Consider the following 26,065-nt stretch of genomic DNA (forward strand, 5'->3'; position numbering starts at 1 on the left):
GCCTTCAGAAGAATGAAGGAATGTGCTTAATACATCTCCAGGATACTTACCTTCACATAAATTTAGGGAAGGCTTCCAGGAGATTTCTGCTTAGGAACTAGTCATTACCAGTTCAGAACCCTGCATTTCAGTCTCACTTCAGCTTAATGCATGACAGTAGTAGTAGCTCATTTACATTTTTTGGGATTCAAAATTTTCCCATATCTGGATGACGGTTTCTGAATGCCTGTTCCAGGGAGTCTCTTTTACAAGCAAGGGGCTTATCTGCTCCAGCTTTGTGCATCCTTAAACATGTTTGTCAATTTGGGGAGCCATCTAGAAACAGCTATAACTCTGATCTCGCTTCCATAGGAAAAAATTTCTTCCAGGACCAAAATACAAAATCTTCTGATGTTCTGTCACCCTCTGGCATGGCTGGTCTTGAGGGTTTTGACCCTCACGGCATTATGATTTTGATGGTAATATAATTTAATATTTGCTCAGTATCGCATGAGGATTCAGCAATGGCTGCTCCCATCACAATGGTCTCAAAAACTTGATTCCCTTTCACAATCCATTATTCTAACTCAGTCATGCAGAAGTTGTGTGAAGTGGTGGCTTTAAGTCTCTGCTGGTCTCTGCAAGAATGCCTTTCAGGATTCCCTCCCCGGTAGCAACTGTGTCCACAGACGTTTCCTCTCTTGGGTGGGGGAGGGTGGTGTTGTGAATGGAGAATGGTCCAAGGTTCCTGGTCAGAATCAGAGGCTTGTTTTTAGAAACTGCACTGGAGATGAGAGAATTTCTCCTTGTGTTGTGGGAGCTGCAAGACTGTCTTCTTTTAGGAGTGATAAGCATGCAGAGAGGCAATATGACAATAGTCTGGTACATAAACAAGCAAGGGGCAACCAAATCCTATCCCATTTGCCATGAGGCCTTGAAGGTGTGGTGATAAGTGATGGTCTCTCACTGATTTTTAATATTAGCACACATCCACTGAAGTTTCAGTGACCTAGAGGAAAGGATCAGCAGGAACTCCCTCTGCATAATCCATGAATCCAGCAATTGCTGAGAAGATTTTCAGTCGCTAGGGCAAGCCCACCTGTGATCTGTTCGTGACTTCCTAGAACACCAAGTACAGCAGTTATTTTGCTATTCTGTATCATCAGGGGCAAACTTCCAGGAATGCTCTGTCCATTTGTCGGCCCCCAGGATTACTTTATGCCTGTCCTCCCATTCCACTCATGATCCAGTTCATACAGAAAGCTTTTCAGTTCAAGGCCACAGTCATCCTCATAGCTCCATTTTGACCTTGAGAGATGTGGTTTCCCTTCCACAAGCCCTTATCGAAAGGAGCCTCCTTGACTCCTTTGATCTGCTGCCAGATCTCATCACTCGCCTCTCTGGAAAACCTCAGCTGGACATTTTTATCTTGAAGCTAGCTGCTTGATTCCTCCAGTTCCTATGATGGTAAAGGATACATCTCTTCCTTAAAAACGTAAACGTGGTAGAAATGCCCAAAAATGAACTAACAACTTGTTTGAAGGCACCGGAAACCAGCTGGTCCACTCAACAAATTTTATTCCAAAGCATACACAAAGCACATTAGTTAGACTTTCAGCTTTTCCCAGTTAGGGGTCGCCACAGCGGAACTCTGGTCCAACGTTGTAAAATCAGTTCCCCTTACGTTTTCATTTTACAGACCATCAGATAGGCATGTACTGTCCCAAAATCATGTTAAATAGGTTTTCAAATTAAAATTAACCAATAAGAAACGTTCATCAGTTCATCAATTAACTCTAAAAGTGCAATATATATATATATATATATATTTGTATAAAAGTTAAAATACAGTGTATGTGAATTAAAATAAAACATATAAAAGCAGTCTTGAACTTTTATGTAAAATGCATTGAATGGGATGTGTTGTATAAAAATTGTCCACATAAAATACTTAAAATCTCATAATTTACGGCAATAAATATTTTTAAAAAACGTATATATGTAAAAATAATAGAATGAAATAACACCATCTAGTGGGGAAAGCAAGAATAATCACATAAATTAATAAAACAGACTGTAAAATATTTATATAAGTATTGTTGGTTTAAAATACAATAGTCATTATACTGCTGTTGTTTACAATTTAGCATATCTAAGTTTTAATACTGGCTTTAGAGATACCATGTCATCTGCTAAGTTGCAAACAACAGCAGTATAATGACTGTTGCATTTTAAACCAACAATACTTATACAAATATTTTAGTCTGTTTTATTAATTTATTTGTGATTATTCTTGCTTTCGCCACTAGATGGTACTATTTCATTCTATTATTTCTTACATGGTTTTACATATATGTTTTTTAATATTTATTGCTTTAAATTATGAGATTTTAAGTATTTTATGTGGACAAATTTTATACAACACACCCATCCAATACATTTTATATAACAAAAGTTCAAGACTGCTTTTATATGTTTTATTTTAATTCACATACACTGTATTTTAACTTATATATACTGCACTTTTAGAGTTAATTGATGAATGCTTCTTATTGGTTAATTTTAATTTGAAAACCTATTTAACATGATTTTGGGACAGTACATGCCCATCTGATGAAATTTGTAAGATGAAAACATAAGGGGGACTGATTTTACAATGTTTATGTGCTTTGTGTTAAGTACCTATGTTCTTGTATGCTTTGGAATAACTTTTGTTGAGTGGACCAGCTGGTTTCCGGTGCCTTCAAACAGGTTATACATCTCTTCCTTCTGATGGGGTCCACATCCTCGAGCTTCCCAGAAGTCCTCTGCATTTAGAGTCTATTGCAGCAAATAGAAAATATTTACCATATAAACTGAGTCTCACAACATAGAGCCCTTTTCAACTTTTGTTGGAGGTATCCTAAGGTTTTTGTCTTCCTTATTTTACTCTGGTACTGGCCTTTCCAATATCAAAAATGCAGCTGCCAGCTATTTCTTCTTTTTACATTGGCTTTCATTACACTTCTGGCTTTTCCTAGACTATGTAAAGCCTTTCTTAAAGGTACATTCTAGTTACCCCCCACTCCCCCCCATAAAGGATACTGCTCATCAGTGAGACTTGAACTTTGCTTTGGAATCATTATCCAAACCTCTGTTTGAGCCAGTAGCATCTGCAGACTTAAGGTTCCTTTCCTGAAAGACTTTATTTTTAATGGCTGTTACTTTGGCTAAGAGGACTTCAGAACTATGCGCTTTATCCTGTACTTCCCCTTACATTGTTTTTCACAAGGATATAGTTACTTACGTTGAGACCCATTCCCTCCTTCATTCCAAAAGTGGCTTCTGAGTCCACCTTTTCACAACCTATTAATCTTCCAGTGATCATCACAAACTATCAAAATAGAAGATAATACATTTTACATACATTGGATTTACTTCCAAATTTGATAACTATGAGATAGACTATCTAGATGTCAAGTTAAAGAAAGACATAATGAATAATAAGTTCATTTCATCCATCTTTCGTAAGGAAACTTATATTAACTCATTCCTTCACTACACAAGCGCTCACCCATACAAACTGAAAAAAGCTATTGTTAAAGGGCAATTAATAAGAGCAGTCAGGATCTGTAGTGAATTTAAAGAGTTTGAGGAAGAATGTTTGTTACTTAAAAAATTCTTCTTAGATAGGGGTTACCCTTCTTCAATTATTGACGAAGCGATTTTGGAAGTTACCAATAAAAGAATGAATGGTACTTTTTCTCCACTCATTTCTGATAAAGGGCCTGTTATAGTTACTCAACAAGATGTTTTAATAGAAAGGACAAATTTAGATATTACATCTGCCACAATGTTGGAGGAACCTAGAAGGGATTCTTCCTTGTCCTTTTCTACAGTCTTTTCATTAAGTTCCAAAGAAATATCAGATATCATCTATAAAAATTGGTATTTTATCACCAATAATTCATTTTTAGTTGAAAAACTAGGTGATAAACCAAAGATTACATTTAGAAGAGGGCAAAATATTAAAGAACTACTGCAAACATCAAGTGTAGCCAATTCTTTTCAAAAAACAAAAGGATGTTTCACTTGTGGGACATGCAACTGGTGTCATGTCTTGCGTACAGGGAGCTCATTTGTTATTAGAAACAACAAATACTGGATAAACAGTAGAATTGATTGTAACACAAAATCTGTAATATATGTTGCTCTCTGTGTCTGCTGTCCGTCTTTCTATATTGGAAAGACGGACAGAAAGCTCAGGGAGCGCATATATCAACATATATATGCAATAAGGAACAATAACTGTGAAAACGCCCTTGCGAAGCATGTTTCTTCCAATTTAGGACATAGTTTTGTGTTCATGGGGATTGATTGTAAATACAAAACCATCAGGGGAGGTCCTATTTCTTTACTTTTAGAAATATTAGAATTGCAATGGCAGCTCAAACTAGATGCATTCAACATACCTGGCTTAAATGAGAGCTGCAATATTTCCCCAGTACTGAAATATAGATCTTACCTCCGCTGATTAGTTATGTTTTCTATAGTTTTGTTAAACATTATCCCCTAATTCTTTCCCTAGACCCATTTTACTGGTACCTTTCTCCTGGTCTCATTTTTAATGCACAGTTTAAGTTAGAATTTATCTGTGACATATGGTATGTTTTTTATTGACATACATTATTGTGTTTATCCACATATACACCCAAACCTTTGGGCAATGAATTAAAACATTGTTTATGAATTTTAGTTAAATTCCTTAATAGATTTTTTATATTAAACATAATTATTGTTTAAGAATTTTTATAACATATATATGTATTAATTTACTTTTTAATAAGATGAGTATGTGTAAAAAGTTTTTTTAAACTTGCTTGATTAAGTCACATCCACTGACACATTGTGCTTCAGTCAAAAATGTTTGCTGATAATTCAGATATGCTATGAAATGATGTTACACCTTTCAGCTGATTTTAATTAGGCAGCCGGTATTATAAATTTGGTTTGGCGCCTTTTTCTGTGTTTGTTTGCCTCTGATGAAGCTACATGGTTTTAGTAGCGAAAACGCTGTCTTTTTAAAGTTGAACATTAAACTGCGTTAAGGCTTTGGCTTTTTGGGCTTGTCTGCACTCTTTTTGTAGTTTTCCAAGGTTTGTCTTTATTTGTTTTTAATAAAACAGACTGTAAAATATTTATATAAGTATTGTTGGTTTAAAATACAATAGTCATTATACTGCTGTTGTTTACAATTTAGCATATCTAAGTTTTAATACTGGCTTTAGAGATACCATGTCATCTGCTAAGTTGCAAACAACAGCAGTATAATGACTGTTGCATTTTAAACCAACAATACTTATACAAATATTTTAGTCTGTTTTATTAATTTATTTGTGATTATTCTTGCTTTCGCCACTAGATGGTACTATTTCATTCTATTATTTCTTACATGGTTTTACATATATGTTTTTTTTTAATATTTATTGCTTTAAATTATGAGATTTTAAGTATTTTATGTGGACAAATTTTATACAACACACCCCATCCAATACATTTTATATAACAAAAGTTCAAGACTGCTTTTATATGTTTTATTTTAATTCACATACACTGTATTTTAACTTATATATACTGCACTTTTAGAGTTAATTGATGAATGCTTCTTATTGGTTAATTTTAATTTGAAAACCTATTTAACATGATTTTGGGACAGTACATGCCCATCTGATGAAATTTGTAAGATGAAAACATAAGGGGGACTGATTTTACAATGTTTATGTGCTTTGTGTTAAGTACCTATGTTCTTGTATGCTTTGGAATAACTTTTGTTGAGTGGACCAGCTGGTTTCCGGTGCCTTCAAACAGGTTATACATCTCTTCCTTCTGATGGGGTCCACATCCTCGAGCTTCCCAGAAGTCCTCTGCATTTAGAGTCTATTGCAGCAAATAGAAAATATTTACCATATAAACTGAGTCTCACAACATAGAGCCCTTTTCAACTTTTGTTGGAGGTATCCTAAGGTTTTTGTCTTCCTTATTTTACTCTGGTACTGGCCTTTCCAATATCAAAAATGCAGCTGCCAGCTATTTCTTCTTTTTACATTGGCTTTCATTACACTTCTGGCTTTTCCTAGACTATGTAAAGCCTTTCTTAAAGGTACATTCTAGTTACCCCCCACTCCCCCCCATAAAGGATACTGCTCATCAGTGAGACTTGAACTTTGCTTTGGAATCATTATCCAAACCTCTGTTTGAGCCAGTAGCATCTGCAGACTTAAGGTTCCTTTCCTGAAAGACTTTATTTTTAATGGCTGTTACTTTGGCTAAGAGGACTTCAGAACTATGCGCTTTATCCTGTACTTCCCCTTACATTGTTTTTCACAAGGATATAGTTACTTACGTTGAGACCCATTCCCTCCTTCATTCCAAAAGTGGCTTCTGAGTCCACCTTTTCACAACCTATTAATCTTCCAGTGATCATCACAAACTATCAAAATAGAAGAGAATACATTTTACATACATTGGATGTACACAGGAACCTTTGTTTCTATCTCCACAGGACAGCAACATTCGGAAAAAATGACCAACTGTTTGTGTCCTCCCAAAAGAAGCTGAGGAAGAAGATTTCTAAGATTTCCTTCTCTAGATGGTCCCGAGCTCACTCCATTATAACTGTAGCAGGTTCAACAGCATTCTTCACATCTCTCTCATTGGATGACTGTTGTCAAGCAGCTGCATGGTCTTCTTCTCACACCTTTGCTAAGCATTACAAATTAGACTGTATTTCTAGAGCCAGAGAATCCTTTGGAGCTTCCATCCTGAAAGGTCTCCCGTCTTGAGGCCACCTAGGAATCATGTAGTTGGGGATTCTGACCATTTGTCAGATTGAATGGACTGAATGAATAGGATATGAAAGTTATGTATTTACAATAAAGATAGATCTTTGTATCCCAGTTTGTCCAATATGGCAGCTCGCCCTCCTTCCCCCTGCAGTTCTGTTGAACCCGAGAGATCTTTCTTATTGGATCAAGGCAGTGCAAATGCACTTTAGGTTCAGATGCCAAATTTGATCTGAGCTAGTCACGGGGAACAGAGCATTATGGGAAGGGAAGAATTTGGAAGGGCTTTTGGCTTGAGTACTGAATTTGCTGGATCGGATCTGAGTAGAGGCTCGAGGATCCATATATTTTATCAGATGGACCGAGATGAAAGGGTGTATCATTATGGTAAGTGTATAACTTTTGATGTTATGTAGTCCAATCTCGCCTACATTCTTACCCGTGGGGTTCGACTCGGCCAACTTTTCTAGCTCAAAGTCTTCTATTGGCTGGGCTAAGGAGGTATCCCATGCTGCACTGCTCTATATCCCCAGATCTCGTTTGCCGCTCGTGTAGCTTGGACGTGGTCTTACTTGGCTGTGGCTAAGTACCCTATTTCTTCTCCTTTTTTGAGAGTTTTGAATCACAAAAAGCTATTGTCATAGCTATTGCTGCTTGTTGCTGTGACTGCTGTGTTTTTTTTGTAGTGTCTGTACTGGTAACCCACTAACTGTGTCAGCAGGCTAGACCCGTTTTAGTTAGAGGACCTAGTCCGGCCTCTTCTTGTCTTTTTTGTGTGTTACTCTGCAGTACCATTTAACTTAGAGGTTCTAGTGTCTGTATGTAATAGGTTCTTGTTTTTTTTTTTTTTTCGGTATGTGTGTCTATTATTGACCGTTTGGTTTCCTGCGCTTTATGAAGTAGTGACTTCAGTAGTTTAACTGGTTTCGTGTTTCTGCTTGTTGGCGGGTTTGTTTTCTTTCCTGTGGATATGTCTAAGGATCAGAAGGAGCATAAACCTTCGGGTTTTAAAAAATGCTCCAAGTGTGGATATAAGATGTCCATCACTGATGGACATGCAGTTTGTGTCCATTGCCTGGGAACAATTCATTTGCAGGAGTCCTGTAGTTTCTGCCATGCTTTCAACCCCAGGGTGCCACAGGAACGTAAAAATAAACTAATCTTGAAGGGGCTCTTAAAACCTTCGTTCGAGGAATCTATGGACTCGGCTTCCAGTTCCAAGTCTAAAGCCAAGTCTTCTAAAGACAAAAAGAGATCTCCGGCTCCATCTGTCTCTTCAGAGCCGCCGGAGAAGATCACTAAACTTAACTCGACCTCATCGGCTCCACTGTCTTCAGGGCAGCAGGAAGTGTCGATAGTTACTGAACCAGCGTCAGCTCCAATTATTTTGGAACCTCCTCAGAGCCTGTCGCCAAGCACTAGACATAGGTCACCTGAGAGGAGATCTCTATCTCCCTCCCTGTCCTCCAGATCCTCTAGGACTCTTTTGGATATGGATGTCGATAGGGTGGTGCAGAGGCTCCTGCAATCGCCGGTTTTGGCTAAATTGTTCTCGGCTCCGACCCAGTTGGCTCCGGAGCCAGTCCCGATACTTGCTTCGATTGCTCCTCCTCCGAGCGCATCTCTGTCTTCGGAGCCAGAATGCTCTGCTCCATATGATGTTACTGCTTTGGCCCCGATGGCCCCTCCGGCCTTATAGGTGCCCACGTCGGCTCCAACCCTGTCGGCCCTGTCCACAGGGTTCGGGACTCGGGTTTCTTCAGTCCGGAGCCAGTCCCGATACTTGCTTCGATTGCTCCTCCTCCGAGCGCATCTCTGTCTTCGGAGCCAGAATGCTCTGCTCCATATGATGTTACTGCTTTGGCCCCGATGGCCCCTCCGGCCTTATAGGTGCCCACGTCGGCTCCAACCCTGTCGGCCCTGTCCACAGGGTTCGGGACTCGGGTTTCTTCAGTCGGACCCAAGGGGGACACCTTGGGACACCTTTCGGTTCCAAGTCTCCCACTTGGGGCCTCAGCTTGGGGAACCCCGACTCCTGTCGTGGTCTCAGAGGCTGGCTGGTCCTCGGACTCGGGGGGGGGGGTGTGGCCTTTGAAGCCATGCGGAGCGCGCTGGCCAGATCTTCAGCTACATCATGTGGATCGGTCATTCCGTCCCCCTCCACTTTGGCAAGAGCCTCTGACCTCCCCCCTGTCGGTAGATGGCAGAGCACCCAGGCCTAGGGATACCCCCACGAGTGGTCCCCAGCTTTCGGAGGGCCCCTCAGAGTCTTTGCCTGAGGAGCCTCCTAGAAAGTGGACGTGCAAGAGGAAGCACATAGACTCCCAGGATGCGTCTCTCACCTTGGATACCGACCTCGAGGAGTCGGAGGGGTCCCCCAAGTCATCCTCTGACTATGTTTCTTTCTCCGACATCCTGGAGATATTGAGACAAAGAGGTGACTGGCCATCCAAAAACCCGTCCGAGGAGGAGTCGGTCTTCCTTAAGGCCTTTGGTGCTCAACCCTCCGCCTTGTGGGTGTCTCCATCCTTCGACAAGCTCCTGGATTTAATTTGTCGAAGGGTGTGGGAGAACCCTGATTCTGTGGAACCCGTACCCAGGAGACCCAACAAATTTCTTTCTGTTCCCCCAGGTAAAGAGTTTCTAACTAAAGGAGTCCCTGTAGATGCCATGGTGGTGGCGGCGGCCACTCAGAAAGAAGTAGCTGAGACTTCTTCCTCCGTCCATCCTCCTAACAAGGAGTCTAGGACTATGGACCGGTACGGGAAGCGTACCCTCTCGTCAGCTACCTTCACCTTACGGTTGTTGAACTACCTGTCTCATTTCACTCGGCTCCAGAGAGATCTCAAGGAGTTAGGAGATATACTCTAGCGGGTAACATTCCTGAGGCGGTGGCCCAGACAGTTAATACCCATGTGTCTACCCTCAACTCCATTGTTAACTCATCCATGCGGCTCGTTTCCTGTGCAGCTGAGGGATCGAGTAGGGCAGCAAGCTCAGGCGTCGCTCTTAGGTGGCAAGCCTGGATGCGCCTTTGTCATTTCATGGAGGCCTTTAAGTCTTCTTTCACCGATGCCCCCTTTGATGGTTCCTCTCTTTTCGGAACCAAGGTGAAAGACACCCTCACCAGGTGCGAGCAAGAGGGAAAGACTCTGTCTGCTGTAGGGGTCCGTTTTTCCCTCCCCTCTAGACCTTACCCCAAGGCCCAGAGGGGTGGGAAGATGTGGTTCAAGAAATCACAGAAGTTTTTTCCTGGTGCACAAGGTGAGCCCCCCCTCCAGAGGCAGAGAAGGGGGAGGTTATTCAGGGAGACACCGTCCTAGAGGCAGAGGAGGCCCCCACAATTCGGGAGACCGCAATTCCTTTCGCGGCTCTCCCCACCATTGTCCCTGATGGGATGCCCGACTGTGTGTTTCTGGAGCCAGTCAGGGGCCAAATATTGTTATACCTGGAAGCCTGGGAAAGCATCACCCAGGACCGATGGGTATTATGAATAATTTCTGGAGGTTATGCCATCCACTTCTCATCAGACCCTCCTCCAATCAAGAGAATCCCAGACGTTCCACCCAGTCAAAGGGATCACGCAGCTGCAGAGATTTCAAAGCTGCTAGACAAAGGAGTCATCCAGTATGTCCCCTCAGACCAGGACGGATTAGGGACTTACTCAAGATTCTTTTTGGTGCCGAAAAGAACAGGGGACTTGAGACCCATTCTAGAGCTCAGCCAACTAAACAATTACGTACAAAAGTCCAAGTTCGGAATGGTCACTCTTCAGTCGATTCTCCCATTGTCGGGAAAAGACGTATGGATGTGCTCCATTGACCTCAAGGAAGCTTACTATCATATCAAGATGGACAGGGCATCCAGGAGTCAACTACGCTTCCAGCTGGGAGCCAGTCATTTTCAGTTTCGAGCCTTGCCCTTTGGTCTCACCACAGCCCCCAGGGTGTTCACCAAATGTTTGGCGGTGGTGACGGCTCACTTCAGACGTCAGGGATTCCAGGTGTTTCCGTATCTGGACGACTGGCTCCTCACCGCCCCCACCAGGCATCTACTAATCCAAACCAGGGACGCTACCATCACACTCTTGTCACCAGTTAGGCATAACACTGAACCGGGAAAAATCTGCCTTGTCGCCCTCACAGCGTGTCATCTTTATAGGTGCAGAGACAGACACCGTTCAGATGCGGGCCTTTCTCCCATGAGAAAGAATTGCAACCCTACAAAATCAGGTGCAGTTTCTGTTACCCCTCAGGAAGGTACAAGCAAGATGGGTTCTTCAACTTCTGGGCACTATGGCAGCAACAATTCTGTTAGTCCCTCTAGTGAGATTACACATGAGGCTCCTTCAGTGGCTACTATTCGCCCAATGGTCTCTCCAGAAACTCCCTCTCTCACATCAGATTTTACTCACGGACACATGCAAACAGGACCTCAGATGGTGGCTTTGCTCCAGCAATCTGGACAGGGGGAAACCCTTTGTCCCTTCACCCCCAGTCGCCACGGTGACCACGGAAGCCTCCCAGATGGGGGGGGGGCATTTTCTTGGCAGGACAGTCCAAGGCACGTGACAAGATCGCAAGATACACCTGCACATCAACGTCCTAGAGATGAGAGTGGTGCTACTGGCGTTGCGGGCACTTCAGAGCTTTCTTCTTCTCAGGACTATTGCAATTCACTCGGACAACATGTCCGTTTTGTGGTATCTGAACAAGCAGGGAGGAACCAGATCTTACCCATTGTGCAGAGAGGCCATACGGGTATGGCAGTGGGCAGTATCTTCCCAACGGTTCCTGGTGGCAACGCACATTCCGGGAAAATCCAACATGATAGCAGACAGGCTAAGCAGAGTTATTCTGATGCCTCACGAGTGGTCCCTGAATCTTCTGGTTGCAGAACGAATCTTCAACAGGTGGGGTCAGCCTTGCTGCGACCTTTTCGCCAGCCCCCTTAATGCCAAATGCAGCAACTACTTCACGCTGATCCCCTCACAGGGGGAGTCACCCAGGGACGCTCTAGTTCACGATTGGCCCTCCGGTCTGCTCTATGCTTTCCCCCCCGTTCCCCTTGATCTCAAAGGTGATTCAGAAAACAAAATCCTTGGGAAGCAGAATCATTCTGATTGCCCCACACTGGCCTCGTCAAGTCTGGTTCCCCTTTCTCCATTCATACATGGTGGACCCTCCTTGGACTCTGGACCCACAACCAGACTTACTGACACACATGTTGGGACAGTTCCACCCGTCTCTGCAGACCCTCCAGTTGACAGCCTGGCTTCTCCAATTCCGTCGCTAGTTAGGCTTCATCACTTTTCACCTGAGGTGGTCCATATTTTATCGTCCTCTCACAAGCCTTCTACTAGGAAGATTTATTCCAGCAAATGGAAGAGGTTTTCCATTTAGGCTCATACCAATGTAATTGACCCTTTCACAGCTCCAGTTGCTTCCGTCTTGGAGTTTTTGTCTATGCTTTTCCAACAGGGCTCAGCGCCCGCTACCATTAAAGTTCAATTGGCAACGATTTCTAACTTTCATGTTGCTAACGAGCTTAGTCTGATGGCTCATAGACTCTGTAAGGCTTTCCTGAAGGGCACTTTGTTACTTTGCCCTCCTGTTTCAGAACCTATTATGCCCTGGGATCTAAATTTTGTTTTGCAAGCCCTTACTTCACCACCATTTGAACCTGCTGCTACTTGTGCCTTGAAACTCTTGACCTGGAAAACGGCCTTCTTAATAGCCATCACATCGGCCAGACGCGTTTCATAAATTCAGGCTCTTTCTATCAAACCTCCATACTTGATCTTTCATAAAGACAGGGTGTCTCTTAGACCAAACCCTTCCTTTCTTCCTAAAGTGGTGTCCGTATCTAATCTCAATCAATCTATTGAGTTGCCCATGTTTTTTCCCCATTTTTCAAACAAGGCAGAATTTAAATTTCATCAACTAGATGTACACAGACAGTTACGTTTCTATCTGCACAGGACCAAAGATCTCCGAAAATCTGATCAGTTGTTTGTCTCCTTTTCAGAAAACAGAATTGGGTCCCCTATTTCCAAGATCACCATATCCAAATGAATAACAAATTGTATTTCTTTCATTTATTCTTCGGGGGGGGGGGGGAAGACCTACCGTTACCAGTCAAGGCTCACTCTACTAGGGCTGTATCTGCATCTACAGCCTACCACACCAGATTGTCGATGGATGATATTTGTGCTGCAGCTACCTGGGCATCTCCTCACACCTTTGTTACTCATTACAAACTGGACGTGGTATCTAGGGGCAGGTCTTCCTTTGGTTCCACAGTACTCAGGAGTATCTTCCTTTGAGCCTCCCAGGATGTAGGTGCTGGGGACGCTGTCCCACGGGTAAGAATGTAGGCAAGATTGGACTACATAACATCAAGAAGTTATGTACTCACCATAACGTTCAATGTATGTAGTCCATCTCGCCTCACATTCTTACTTACCCTACCACCTTCCCCTGTCCTGGAGGATCTGGAGGTTAGGCTTGGTTTTTAGAGTTCCCTTCACCTTTAGTTTATTCCTCTTGTTGAGATTTTGTTATGCATGAAGTATGAGTGTGGTGTTCGCAGCAAACTAGATCTGGGGATGTAGAGCAGTGCAGCATGGGATACCTCCTTAGCCCAGCCAATAGAATACTTCGAGCTAGAAAAGTTGGCCGAGTCGGAGCAGATATTCGGCTCCGAACCCCACGGGTAAGAATGTGAGGCAAGATGGACTACATACATCAACGTTATGGTGAGTACATAACTTCTTGTTTTGTGTTCATGTATTTACTTTTGATATTCATCTTTACATTTGATTCTTGTCCCAACAGTCTTGAGTTTTTTGGCTGCTAAATTACAGCTCATCGGTTCTGTGAAAATGAGACCCAGTGAGTCATTGTAGTCCAAACCTACTATTCATTTGCTAGATGTTTCCCCCACCTTCAGTTGTGAATTCTCCTTCCAAGTCAGACAAGTATAGAATTTTTATACACATTTTTCTGACTAGCATTTGTGCTTTTGGGATCAAACTGAGTAGCACAGGAGCTGAGTACACCATCCTACCTCTAAGCTTACGTTATGCCATACACTGGCCAGTTGCTTGCATTCTCCTAAATGTAGACATTTTCAGTTCTTTAGCATTTTACATGGTTGTGAATATCAGAAGAAAAAATTGCAGCAGTTAGATACAGCAGCAGACATGCCTGCAGATCCCACAGTATGATGACCATAAAGCTGCTATTTATTGGCTTGTAATTTTTTATTAAGATCTTTATGTTCATCATAAGGATTATTGCTACTGATTTCATAATATGAAGATGAAATAACTGCAGGCAGATCACATTCCCCCATTCTGATGTTTTCTCAGTAGTTAATGCCCTTGAGTACCTATCTGTTCACCCTAGGTTAACTTTTTTTTGGTCTCGGCTCTTTTTAATGTTTATGGTTTTGTGATATTACTAATGACATCCCACAAAAGAAATATCAGGAAATGCTCAAGTGGGCATTATGTTCCCCTGTAAACTGATTTGTATCATCTTTATTTTTATAACTGTGAACATTTTACTAGATTTGTCATAAATGATTAACAAATAAATATGTAAGTCTAGAAATATACAGCCGTTTTAGATGTAAAGGTTAGCTGTTCTGACTTCAGCTTCTTTACCATCTTTATCTTCATGTAGTCAGAAATCTATTTCTAAATTTATAAACATTTAAAGAAAAAGCTTCCAAGAATAGGAAACAATACAATGAGTCATTCTGTCACAAAAATCAAACCTTGTACTTTGTGTCTGTGAGGGGGAACACCTTAACCATCATGCCAACCACCAATGATAAATAATGAACTACTGCGAAGCTGGCATTAGATGTTTTAGCAGTGGAAGCTTGTGACCAAATCGCCTGGGCCTATTTTACCAGGCAAGACAGCTATTTCTCCAGCAGTTTTTGTTAAGATTTCTTATTGCTTTCCACGTTTGCTGCCAGAGATTTTACGTTTCTGCTTTTGTTCTTCTGGGTGTTAACAGTAGTTATTGTGGGGACATCTGGTGACAGGATATTAGTGGTGCAGATGACCATTGGTGGTTTGGCCTAGAATTTAGAGAGAGCAGGCAGCTGATAACCCAGATGCTGGATGGTAGAACATGGAATAATCGGATGTCAGTCCCTTGGATGGCCAGTGATAATCCTGTATACTGCTCAGAATTGTTCTGGAGTATATCAAAGAGGGTTTCGAGTTCTGAATGAAACTTAGAAGGTGGATATAGATTTAATATGAGGTGGGATAGATGCCAAAACTCTTGGAGAAGTATGGAGGAGTGTTCCGTAGAGTAGCTTACTGTTTGTTTGATGTAGGTTAGTAGAAGATGGAGAAAATGATCTCAAATTTTGCAGGGTGGAGCATTTGAAATGTCTACCTGCTAGAAAAGAAAATGAGTTGAGACTAATTATTTAGTAGACTAAGTCACCTAACCATAGAGAGAACCTGTATTGAAGTCACAGCTGCTTGCCTTTTTGAAATTATGGAACAATCATGTTCTCTTTGAGGAGATAAGGTAATAAATCTGCTGATATTATTAAAGGTAGCTTGCAGCATTTTGAGGTATTTTCAATAAATGTCAAGCACTACTGCAGTTGTGATACGAGAACTCCCTTGTTTCCTTCTGAGGAAGCAGTGTGATATTTTCTTGTCCTAAGAGAGGAGATTGTTTACATTTTACTGATTTGTTTGCACATGCTATTGAAAGCTGAAGTATGGGTCAAGTTGTATGTCCAAGTATTTGTAGTGCTTAAGTTTTTCTGATATTTCTTGAATTGAAATGGAGATGGCCTAATTTTATTAAACTTTTCACATCCTTTGAGCTCGTCTGAAAAACACAGCCTTGGTTAAAAATTTGTGGATTATTTATCCAGCCACATAGTTAGGAATTTCAAGTCTTTTTCAAAGTAGAATTTTGATAACTGATTGGGATGTGTTTGCTTTGTAGATAATCATGTCTGCTTCATACAGAATGATTGGTATCTGGGGGAGGCCTGCTTGTAGCTTATTGATAAATAGTGAATTGGAGCAATACCAAACCTTATGGAACCCTCTGGAGAAGCGAGGCTGACGGAAAAGTACTTGACCCTAGTTGTACATTTAAATGTCTGTCTGTAAGGAATGCCTTAAATCACTGTAAAACTTGAAAGATGATCCCAACTGATTTTAGAGAGTGTATTAAGGGGTTGTGATGAACCATGTCAAAAGCTGTTGCCAGGCCAGTGGAAAGCACTCCTGTAAGCTCACCTTTATTCATATTTGGAGAATGATATTTGTGAGGGTATAAAGTGTATACATAGAAAAACTGAGAGACAATCCTGCAAGACTGAATGTATACAATCAGTTAGTTATAGCTTTTCAAATATTTTGCCAATGGATGGGATGTTGGAGATGGAATGAAAGTTGTTGACCTTAGTAAGTTTGGAGGTGTTTGGCTTGAGTTTCGCTATAGCAATTTTCTGTTGCTGTGGCATAAAACTGTTGGCCAGGCATAGATTGATATAGGTGTGCAGGTGTGCAAGGGGGAATGGATGATGTAATGTTGGCATAATGTGACAAACCAAGGATGAAGGTCATCTGTGCAGGTGGATGCATCAAGTGAGATTTTGTCAAGGAGCTCATCTGTATTGTTTACTTTGATCTTTTTAAAATAGAATAGAGATGAATCAGTTTCGGCTGTTAAGGAATTGGTGAAGGAGTTTTTTTTTCAGAAGATGAGGTGGGAGGGAGTATGGAGAATACCTGTATAAAGGTGAGGAGGCCAAGGAATTTAAGAATGTGAAAGCGGTGTTATCTTTTGGAGAGTTATTAATGTGGTGTTGGACATTTGTTTGGCTGATTGGAATCCAGATTTTGTTTTCTTGTTGGTTTGGAGTCTAATTTGGATTGTTTTTAGGTAGTTATCTGTGTTTCCTGGTAGTTTTTTTGGTGAGAATTGTTAGTAGAATATAATAATGTATACTTTCTAAGTGTGGAAGGCTTTCTGAATTCCCCAGGCTTTGTCACTTACTTTATAAAATGCTTTAGGTTCTTTGTTGAGCCACCAATTTTGGAAGTACCCCGGGATCACATTCAATTAGAATGATCCCTAGTTTATTAAAATTATTTGTATAGATATCAGTATTCTTTTGGGATTTTGTATAGAAGGTGACTAGGATTGGAGGTATTTTTTTTCTTGGTAAACTTTATCTTAAAAGTAATGAGGCAGTGGCCATTAATAATACAAGGGAGGGTGGAGGGACTAGAAGTTTTTCTGGGGAATTTGTCAGAACAGTCTAGGAGGGCCTGGTTTCCTGTTTTGAAGTTAAGTTTGCTGAGTTCTTTAATCTAATCAGTAAGGCCATGGTCGATGATGGTGTTGAAAGGCATGTTTGTGTTTTAGGTGGGGTGATATTAAAGTCACCAGGAATGACTAAGTCGTTGTTTGGTTTGATGTGTTCCATTAAGTCTTGTAGCAGAAGTTTGTATTTTACTTGATTTGAGGTATGGGGCAGCAAAAGTTAGAATGTTACATTGCATGACATTATTAGAATCTAATAGTTAAGGGCATGATCATGCAGTGGTGATGGACTAAGCGGTTTGTAAACACTGTAGAAATAGTAGCTCTTAGTACTTGTTTAAATGACAGAGAAAATAGACTCCTTAACAGATTTGTTAAGAGGGTGTTATATATTTGATAACTGGCATTAAGGCTGTTAGTTACTGAATAGTTGAAAAAGAAATGGTGAAAGCTTTCTCCATGGAAATCCATGAGAAGTAGCAATAATAAAGGTGAAAACAACATTATTTGCAACAGAGTACAGAACAGGTAGAGACACTGGATAATTTATATCGAAGAAGAGAACAATATCCTTTATAAAGAGGGCTGTGAATGTGACTGTAGAAAACTTTTCTCAAGGCATTGATGATGATAATGCTTTTCAGAGAACGGAGAGAATTTTTACACTGGCACAAACACTTAATACTACTGCCATGTTGTTATGACTTTGTTGATAATACCTTCAGTGCTGTTGCTTCTGTATTGACAACATATCTGAAGCAAAGCATTTTCCAGGCATAACCTCATAGTGTGTAGCCTCATCCGTTATCAGGTGATCACATCCAGAGAAGGATATCACCTCCTGATTGTTATTGCTTCCGCTGTGCACATATACAACTGTTAGTCAGCCAGATACTTTGTCTAAAACTACAATTTATCCCTGGATTAAAGTGCTGAAGATATCTTTCACCTTAAGACTCACACCTGTAAATATTGCATCCAGATCTGCTGTTATTACATTTGTAGCATTATGAGTAATTTGTATTATGAATTGGTAGGGAAGAATTTTAACTGTACGTATACACACACACACACACACACACACACACACACACACACACACACACACACACACACACATATCTGCATCCCATCCAGAACTGTTTGCGTATTGATAAAATACATAATCAAGGTATATGGTCTTGCTTTAAATACACACAGCTTGAAAGACTGAATATGCATCAGGGTACGTTATGTCTTGCTGATCACATCCTCTAGAAAGAGTTGTCTGTATGTGCATAACTTTTTCTAATTACTTGTGCTTTATTGCCTTATTTCCTTGTATGCTTTCGTTATCAACCTGGCAGCTTCTGTCAGAAATAAAAAAAAAAAAACAAAAAAAAAAACGATAAAGCCCAGCTAGAAGTTAAAAGCAGTCAATACAATGTTTAGCCCCATGTAGGGAATTAATCCCACATTCCCACTCTCTACACAACAAGGTTTAGTAACTCAGCATAGGGTCAAAATTGCATGGATTGCAAATACACTGGATATAAAAAGTTTACACATCCCTGTTAAAATGCAAGGTTTTTGTGATATAAAAAAATGAGACCACAATAAATAATTTCAAAACTTTTCCCACCTTTAATGTGACCTATAACCTGTGCAATTCAATTGAAAAACAAACAAATCTTTTAGGGGAAACAAATATAAAAAAATAAAAAAATATATACAATAAGCTGGTTGCATACGTGTGCACACCCTTAAACTAATACATGTTCTGTAGTCCTATCTCACTTTCATTCGTACATATGGGATGGGAGCCAGTCCTCGGCTCCGACTCGGCCTATTTACAAGCTGGAAGACTTCTGGTTGGCTCGTGGCTAGGTAGATATCCCATGGTGCACCAGTACAATCCCCAGATCTCGTTTGCCACATCGACGAGTTCGGTTGTGCTTTCTTTGGCTCTGGCTAAGTGATTGCATTTATTTCCACTTTTACCAAATTTCTTGGCTCTGTTTAGTTTAAAATAGTTTAAAATAGTTAAAACTCTTACTGCTTATGGTTAATCAGCATAGTTGTTATTAGTGTAGTTAGATTTTACTTGCGCCATTTGGTGCAATTTTTAGCCTTTTGTCCCTTCTAACTTACTTTGGTATCCTGTGTACTGGTTTAATCATAGAATTAGTAGTGTAGGTGCCTTTTGCGCACTGTTAGACTGTGTGTGTTAATAGGATAGTCTAGAGTTTTTGGCATTTTCAAGCTTGTTAATTAGCTGCGCTAATTAGCTTGTTGTTAGCATCGTTGTATTTGCTATTATTGTTAACAAAACTACGTTCTGTTTGTTCTTGGCATAAGCTTGAGTTTTTGCGAATTCCCTCTTATTACTGCGATTACTGTTTGAGTGTGTGATACTTTCTACTTTCTCCATTTTCAAGGTCTGTTTTACTTAGAAGACCTTACCTCTTCATTGCCCGGGCTAGGCCTGTTTAAATTAGAGGACCTAGTCCTCTTTGTTCTTTTTCTCTATGTGCGTGTGTCCTCTACTGCATAATGTCTAAAGAGAGTAAGGATCATAAGCCATCCGGCTTTAAAAAATGTATTAAGTGCTCTCAAAAAATGTTTATAACAGATGGTCACGGTAACTGCATTTACTGTTTAGGGGCCATCCATTTACAGGAGACCTGTTTATTTTGCCATGCTTTCAGTCCTAGGGGTGTTGCAGGAAAGGAAGAACAAGCTCATCCTAAAAGGTCTTCTTAAACCTTCCTTTGAGGAAGATTTGTCTATTTCCTCATCATCTTCAAAATCTACAAAGGGAAAGTCAAAATCTTCTAAAAGGCCCTCCCTGGCACCGGCTGGTGTCTCAACGCCACCTCTTAAAATTTCAAAATTAGACAAGTCCACTGTCTCATCGGCTCCACAGACCTCGGTGCAGACTGCGAGCAGTATTGTTATTGCAGGGTTGGTTCCAAGTATTTCGGAGCTGACCATTTAGACTACTGAGACTGTTTCTCAGAGCCGGTCTATGGACCCTCTACTGGCTTCCTTGATATTGCAGTCTCCTGTACCTCAGAGATTCCGATCTCCTACTCTGTCATCCAGGTCTTCCAGGAGTTTATCGGAAGAAGTTGTGGAGTGGGTAGTGCTGAGACTTTTGAAGTCTTCTGCTTTGCCTAAGTTGTTGTTGGCTTCAACCCAGTCTGTTCCGGAGCCACTTGAGTCCGTTCAACCCTCTGTGATCATTCCTCCTCCGAGCCATGATGGTCTTTCAGAGCCGGAGTGCTTGGTACTACTGGTGGAACCTTCGGCTCCAGCTCCCCCTGTGGCTGTTTCAGAGCTGAGTTCTGCTCCGACACTTTTGGTGCTGTCTGCAGTGTTTAGGGGCCGAAGCTCCCCAGTCGGCCCCGACAGGGATGCTTGGAACCGAACTTCTTCGGTTCTGAGTCTTCCTCTCGGCGCGTTGGCTAGGGTGAGTTTGGACCCTACGTCTATCTCAGAGCCGATGGCTATGGAGCCGACTGCATCCTCAGTCTCCTCGGAGTCGGGGGGGTCCTCTTAGCCGAAGAGGTCGGCATTCGAGATGATGAGGAGTGTGCTGTCCCGATCGCCAGCTCCTACCAGAGGTACCGACACTCTTCCCCCTAAAGCACCTATTTCTGTCTCAGCTCCTACTCCCTCCAGAGACAGCAGAGACCCTCAGCCTCAGGAGCCACCGGCTGGTGGCCCCCACTCTTCCGAGACCTCCCCGGAATGTCCTTCTGAGGAGCCCCCCCAGAAGAGGATTTGTAAGAGGAAGCATGTCGACTCCCAGGATGAGTCTTTGACATCTGACACTGACCTCGAGGAGTCGAAAGGGTCTCCCAAGTCGTCCTCTGATGATGTTTCCTTCATAGACATCCTGGAAATCCTTAAGCAGAGTTGCAGCTGGCCCACTGTCACCCCTTCTGATGAGGAGTTTGTGTACCTGAAGGCTTTCGGGTCTCAACCTTCTGCCTCTTGGGTGTCTCCACCTTTCGATAAACTGATGGATTTAGTTAGTCGAAAGGTGTGGGATACTCCTGATGCCATGGAGCCAGTCCCCAGGAGACTGAACAAGTTTTTTTCTGCCCCTCCAGGAAAATAATTTTTGTCTAAAGGTGTTCATGTAGATGCCATGGTGGTGGCGGCGGCCTCTAAGAAGGAGCTAGCTGAGACTTCTTCTTCTGTTCATCCACCGAATAAGAAGTCTCGAACGATGGACAGATTTGGGAAGCGTATCTTTTCTTCAGTGGCATTTACCCTTAAATCGCTGAATTACCTTACTCACTTTACGAGGCTTCAGAGAGATCTCCTTAAAGAGTTAGGAGACTCTTTACAAGGTACATGTACTGAGGGAGTCCCTGACAAAGTTTCTGCCCAGTTGTCCACCTTGAACTCTATCTTCAACTCTTCCATGCAGCTTATTTCATATGCAGCCGATGGAATGAGTAGAGCAGCGGGTTCAGGAATTTCCCTAAGGTGTCATTCGTGGATGCATTTTTGTAACTTTGCAGAACCGTTTAAGTCTACCTTTACCAATGCCCCTTTCGACGGTTCCTCATTGTTTGGGTCCAAGGTAAAGGACACACTCACCCGGTGCAAGCAAGAAGGAAAAACACTCTCTGCCATGGGAGTACATTTTACTGTTTCCTCTAGACCATACCCTAAGGGTCAGAGGGGTGGTAAGATGTGGTTCAAGAAGTCCCAGAGGTTTTTCCAGGAGGCACAGGGTGACTCCTCTTTTAGAGGCAGAGGAGGAGGAGGAAATGGTAGACATCACCTTAGAGGCAGGGGTGGTCTGCAAAACCGGGGAGGTCGTGATTCCTTTCGGGGCTGACCTTACCAGCTCTCCTGATGTGGGGCCCGACTGTGCTTCTCTGGGGCCGGTTGGGGGTCGCATTTTTTTGTATCCAGAAGCCTGGCTAAGTATCACTCAAGACAAGTGGGTACAAAGAATTATTACCAAAGGTTATGTCATATCCTTTTCTCTTCCACCTTTTGTTCCCAAGAAGTTCCTAGATGTTCCACCCAATCACAGGGATCAGGCAACTGTGGAGGTCTACAAGTTGCTGTCAAAAAGAGTAATCCAAATCGTCCCAGCAGACCAAATAGGATCCGGAACTTACTCCAGATTCTTTTTAGTGAAAAAACGTACAGGGGACTGGAGGCCCATTCTGGACTTCAGCAGATTGAACGAATCAGTAAAGAAGGACAAGTTCCGGATGGTAACACTGCAGTCTATACCCCCATTGTTAGGGAAAGACAATTGGATGTGCTCAATAGATCTCCAAGACGCCTACTACACATAAAAATGGACAGGGCGTCAAGGAGTCATTTACGCTTCCAGCTGGGAGCCAGTCACTACCAGTTCCGTGCTCTGCCCTTTGGTTTTACCACAGCCCCCAGGGTGTTCACCAAATATATGGCAGTAGTGACAACTCACCTGAGACGTCAAGGATTCCAGGTGTTTCCGTATTTGGACGACTGGCTCCTGACCACCCCCACCAGACATCTACTCCTTCAGAACAGGGACGCTACTATTTAGCTTTGTGCCCAGCTGGGAATTTCTATAAATTGAGAAAAATCTGCCTTATTGCCCTCTCAGTCTGTGATTTTTATAGGCGCAGAGAAAGACACAGTAAACATGGTAGCTTGCCTTCCGGCCGAAAGGGCACAGAACCTGGTTATTCAAATTCAGCGTCTTCTCCCCTTACGAAAGATCAAAGCCAAGATTATTCTGCAGCTCCTAGGGACCATGGCTTCCACCATACTATTAGTGCCACTAGCCAGGTTACACATGAGAATTCTTCAGTGGCTTCTGTCGTCCCAATGGTCCTTTCAGCACCTTCCATTATTCCATCACATTCTGCTGACAGAATCTTGCAAGAAGGACCTCCTTTGGTGGACATTACCCAGTCCGATGACCACAGATACTGTATTTGCTCCTCGCCAACCCGTTGCCACTGTGACCACGGATGCCTCACAGATAGGGTGAGGGGGCATTATCTAGGCAGGACTGTCCAAGGCACAAGGCAAGATCATGAGGCTCACCTGCATATCAGTGTTCTAGAGATGAGGGTGGTGCTCCTGGCATTGCAAGCACTTCACAACCTTCTGCCTCTGGGGACTATTGCAATACAATCAGACATGTCAGTAGTATGGTATATCAACAAAGAGGGCAGAACCAAATCTTACCCACTATGTCGAGAGGCCATGCGAGTTTGGAAATTGGCGATATTTTCCCAGCGTTTTCTGGTGGCAACGCACATTCCAAGGATAACCAACGTGATAGTCGACAAGCTCAGCCGGGCAATTCTGATGCCTCACGAGTAATTTCTGAAGCAGGAAACAGTGGAACAGATTTTCCTTAGATGGGGACAGCTTTGCTGCGATCTCTTTGCCAGCCCAATCAATGCCAAATGCAGCAGCTACTTCTCCCTCATCCCCCCTCCGGGGGAGTCACCGAGAGACGCTCTTGTTCACTATTGGCCCCTAGGGTCTCCTGTATGCCTTTCCTCTCATTCCCAAGGTTATTCAGAAAGCGAAACGGCTGGGAAGCAAACTGATACTCATTGCATATTATTGGCCTCATCAGGTTTGGTTCCCCTTCCTCGGGCCTCTTCTCCTGGACGATCCTTGGATTCTGGACCCAGTTCCAGACCTGTTGACTCACATGTCAGGTTCACTTCACCCCTCCTTACACACCCTCAGTTTGAGAGTGTGGCTGCTCCAGTTCCATCCCTAGTCAGGCTTCACGACTTCTCGCCTTCCTGCTTCATTTCCTTATGTCTTCTCATAAACCTTCCACTAGGAGTCTATATTCCAGTAAATGGAGAAGATTCTCTCTTTTGGTGGAGAAAATGGATGTTGCCTCCTACACTGCCTCCATTCCAGTTGTTTTGGAATTCCTTTCTGAGCTTTTTCACCAAGGATCTGTGGCTGCCACTATCAGAGTTCAATTGGCAGCGATTTCAAATTTTCATCTAGGTTTTCCAGATTCTGACTTGATGTCACATAAGCTGTGCAAAACCTTCCTTAAAGGTGCCACTTTGTTAAGACCTCCTGTTCAAGAACCTGTGGCCTCATGGGATTTAAATTTTGTGTTGTCTAAATTAACATCTCCGCCCTTTGAGCCTTCTCATTCATCCTGTTTAAAATTTTTGTCTTGGAAGACGTTGTTTTTGGTGGCCATCACGTCAGCCAGATGGGTGTCAAAGTTGCAAGCATTGTCTGTTAAACCGCCTTATCTGATTTTTCAGAAAGACAGGGTGTCTCTTCATACTAATCCCTCCTTTGTCCCCAAGGTCTGTTCCCATGCCACTTTGAATCAATCCATAGAACTTCCGGTTTTCTTTCCAAATCACTCCAGTGCAGCTGAGTACAGGTTTCACCAGCTGGATGTCCATAGACAATTACGTTTTTACTTGCACCGGACTAAAGACATCAGAAAATCAGATCAATTATTCATTTCCTTTTCCAAATCCAGGTTGGGCTTAGTTTCCAAAGTAACTCTCTCTAATTGGATTTCTAGCTGTATAGCTTACGTTTACAATTCTGAGGGTAGACCTTTACCCTTTAAAATCAAGGCTCATTCTATCAGATGTCAGTCTACCTCTGCAGCCTTTCAAGCCAGGGTCCCACTTGATAATATTTGTGCAGCAGCTACGTGGGCTACCCCTCACACTTTTATTACTCATTACAAATTGGATTTAACCTCCAGGGGTAGAGCATCCTTTGGTTCCATGGTACTCAGGAGTATTTTTCCTTGAGCCACCCAAGAATAAGGCGCTAGGGACGCTGTCCCATATGTAAGAATGAAGGCGAGATAGGACTACAGAACATAAAGAAGTTATGTACTCGCCATAACATTCCATGTTTGTAGTCCATCTCGCCCTTCATTCTTACGAACCCACCTTTCTACCCCCGTCCTGGAAGTACCTGGAGACAGAAAAATGTTAATTTCATTATTTATGGAGACCTTTTAGTATTGGCTTCTTTCTGTATGTTGTTATTATTTCTCCTAGTTAGCAGCAAACAAGATCTGGGAATTATACTGGTGCACTATGGGTTACCTACCTAGCCACGAGCCAACCAGAAGTCTTCCAGCTTGTAAATCGGCCGAGTCGGAGCTGAGGATCGGCTTTGATCCCATATGTAAGAATGAAGGGTGAGATGGACTACAAACATGGAACATTATGGTGAGTACATAACCTCTTTTTTGTTGAAGTACGTTTTGATTTAATTACAGCATTCAGTCTTCCTGGTTAGGAGTCTATCAGCATAGCACAGCTTGACTTGTCAATATTTGCCCACTCTTCCTTGCAAAAGCACTCCAACTCTGTCAGATTGCGAAGGCATCTCTTGTGCACAGCCCTCTTCTGGTCATCCCACAGATTTTCTGTTGGATTCAGGTCTGGGGGTCTGGCTGGGCCATTCCAAAACTTTAATTTTCTTCTGGTGAAGCCATTCTTTTGTTGATTTGGATGTATGCTTGGGGTCATTGTAGTGTCGAAAGGTGAAATTCTTCATCATCTTTAGCTTTCTAGCAGATGCCTTAAGGTTTTGGGCCAAAAGTGACTGGTATTTGGAACTATTCATAATTCCCTCCACTTTGACTAAAGCCCTAGTTCCAGCTGTAGAAAGGCAACCCCAAAGCATGATACTGCCACCACCATGCTTCACCATGGGGATGGTGTTCTTTTGGTGATGCAAAGTGTTTTTACACCAAACTTACCTTTTGGAATTGTGGCCAAAAAGTTCAACCTTGGTCTCTTGGGAGACTTGATGTACTGTTTTGCAAATTTTAGCCAGGCCTGGATGTTTTTCTGTGTAAGAAAAGGCTTCAGTCTTGCAACCCTACCCCATAGGCCAGACATATGGAGAATATGGGTGATTTTTGTCACATGTAGTACACAACCAGTACTTGCCAGGAATTCCTGCAGC

The 26,065-nt window shown here is 42.4% G+C and overlaps 1 protein-coding gene across 3 annotated transcripts in view; it reads left to right on the plus strand.

The window, feature by feature from the left end:
* CROT (carnitine O-octanoyltransferase) overlaps positions 1–26,065 on the plus strand; it is a 1,004,553-nt gene that overhangs the window by 540,765 nt on the left and 437,723 nt on the right. The gene's annotated exons all lie outside the window — the stretch shown is intronic.

Source organism: Protopterus annectens, chromosome 3.part1 (genome assembly GCF_019279795.1).
Source record: "Protopterus annectens isolate FY-2018-M chromosome 3.part1, PAN1.0, whole genome shotgun sequence".
Lineage (NCBI taxonomy): Eukaryota > Metazoa > Chordata > Ceratodontiformes > Protopteridae > Protopterus > Protopterus annectens.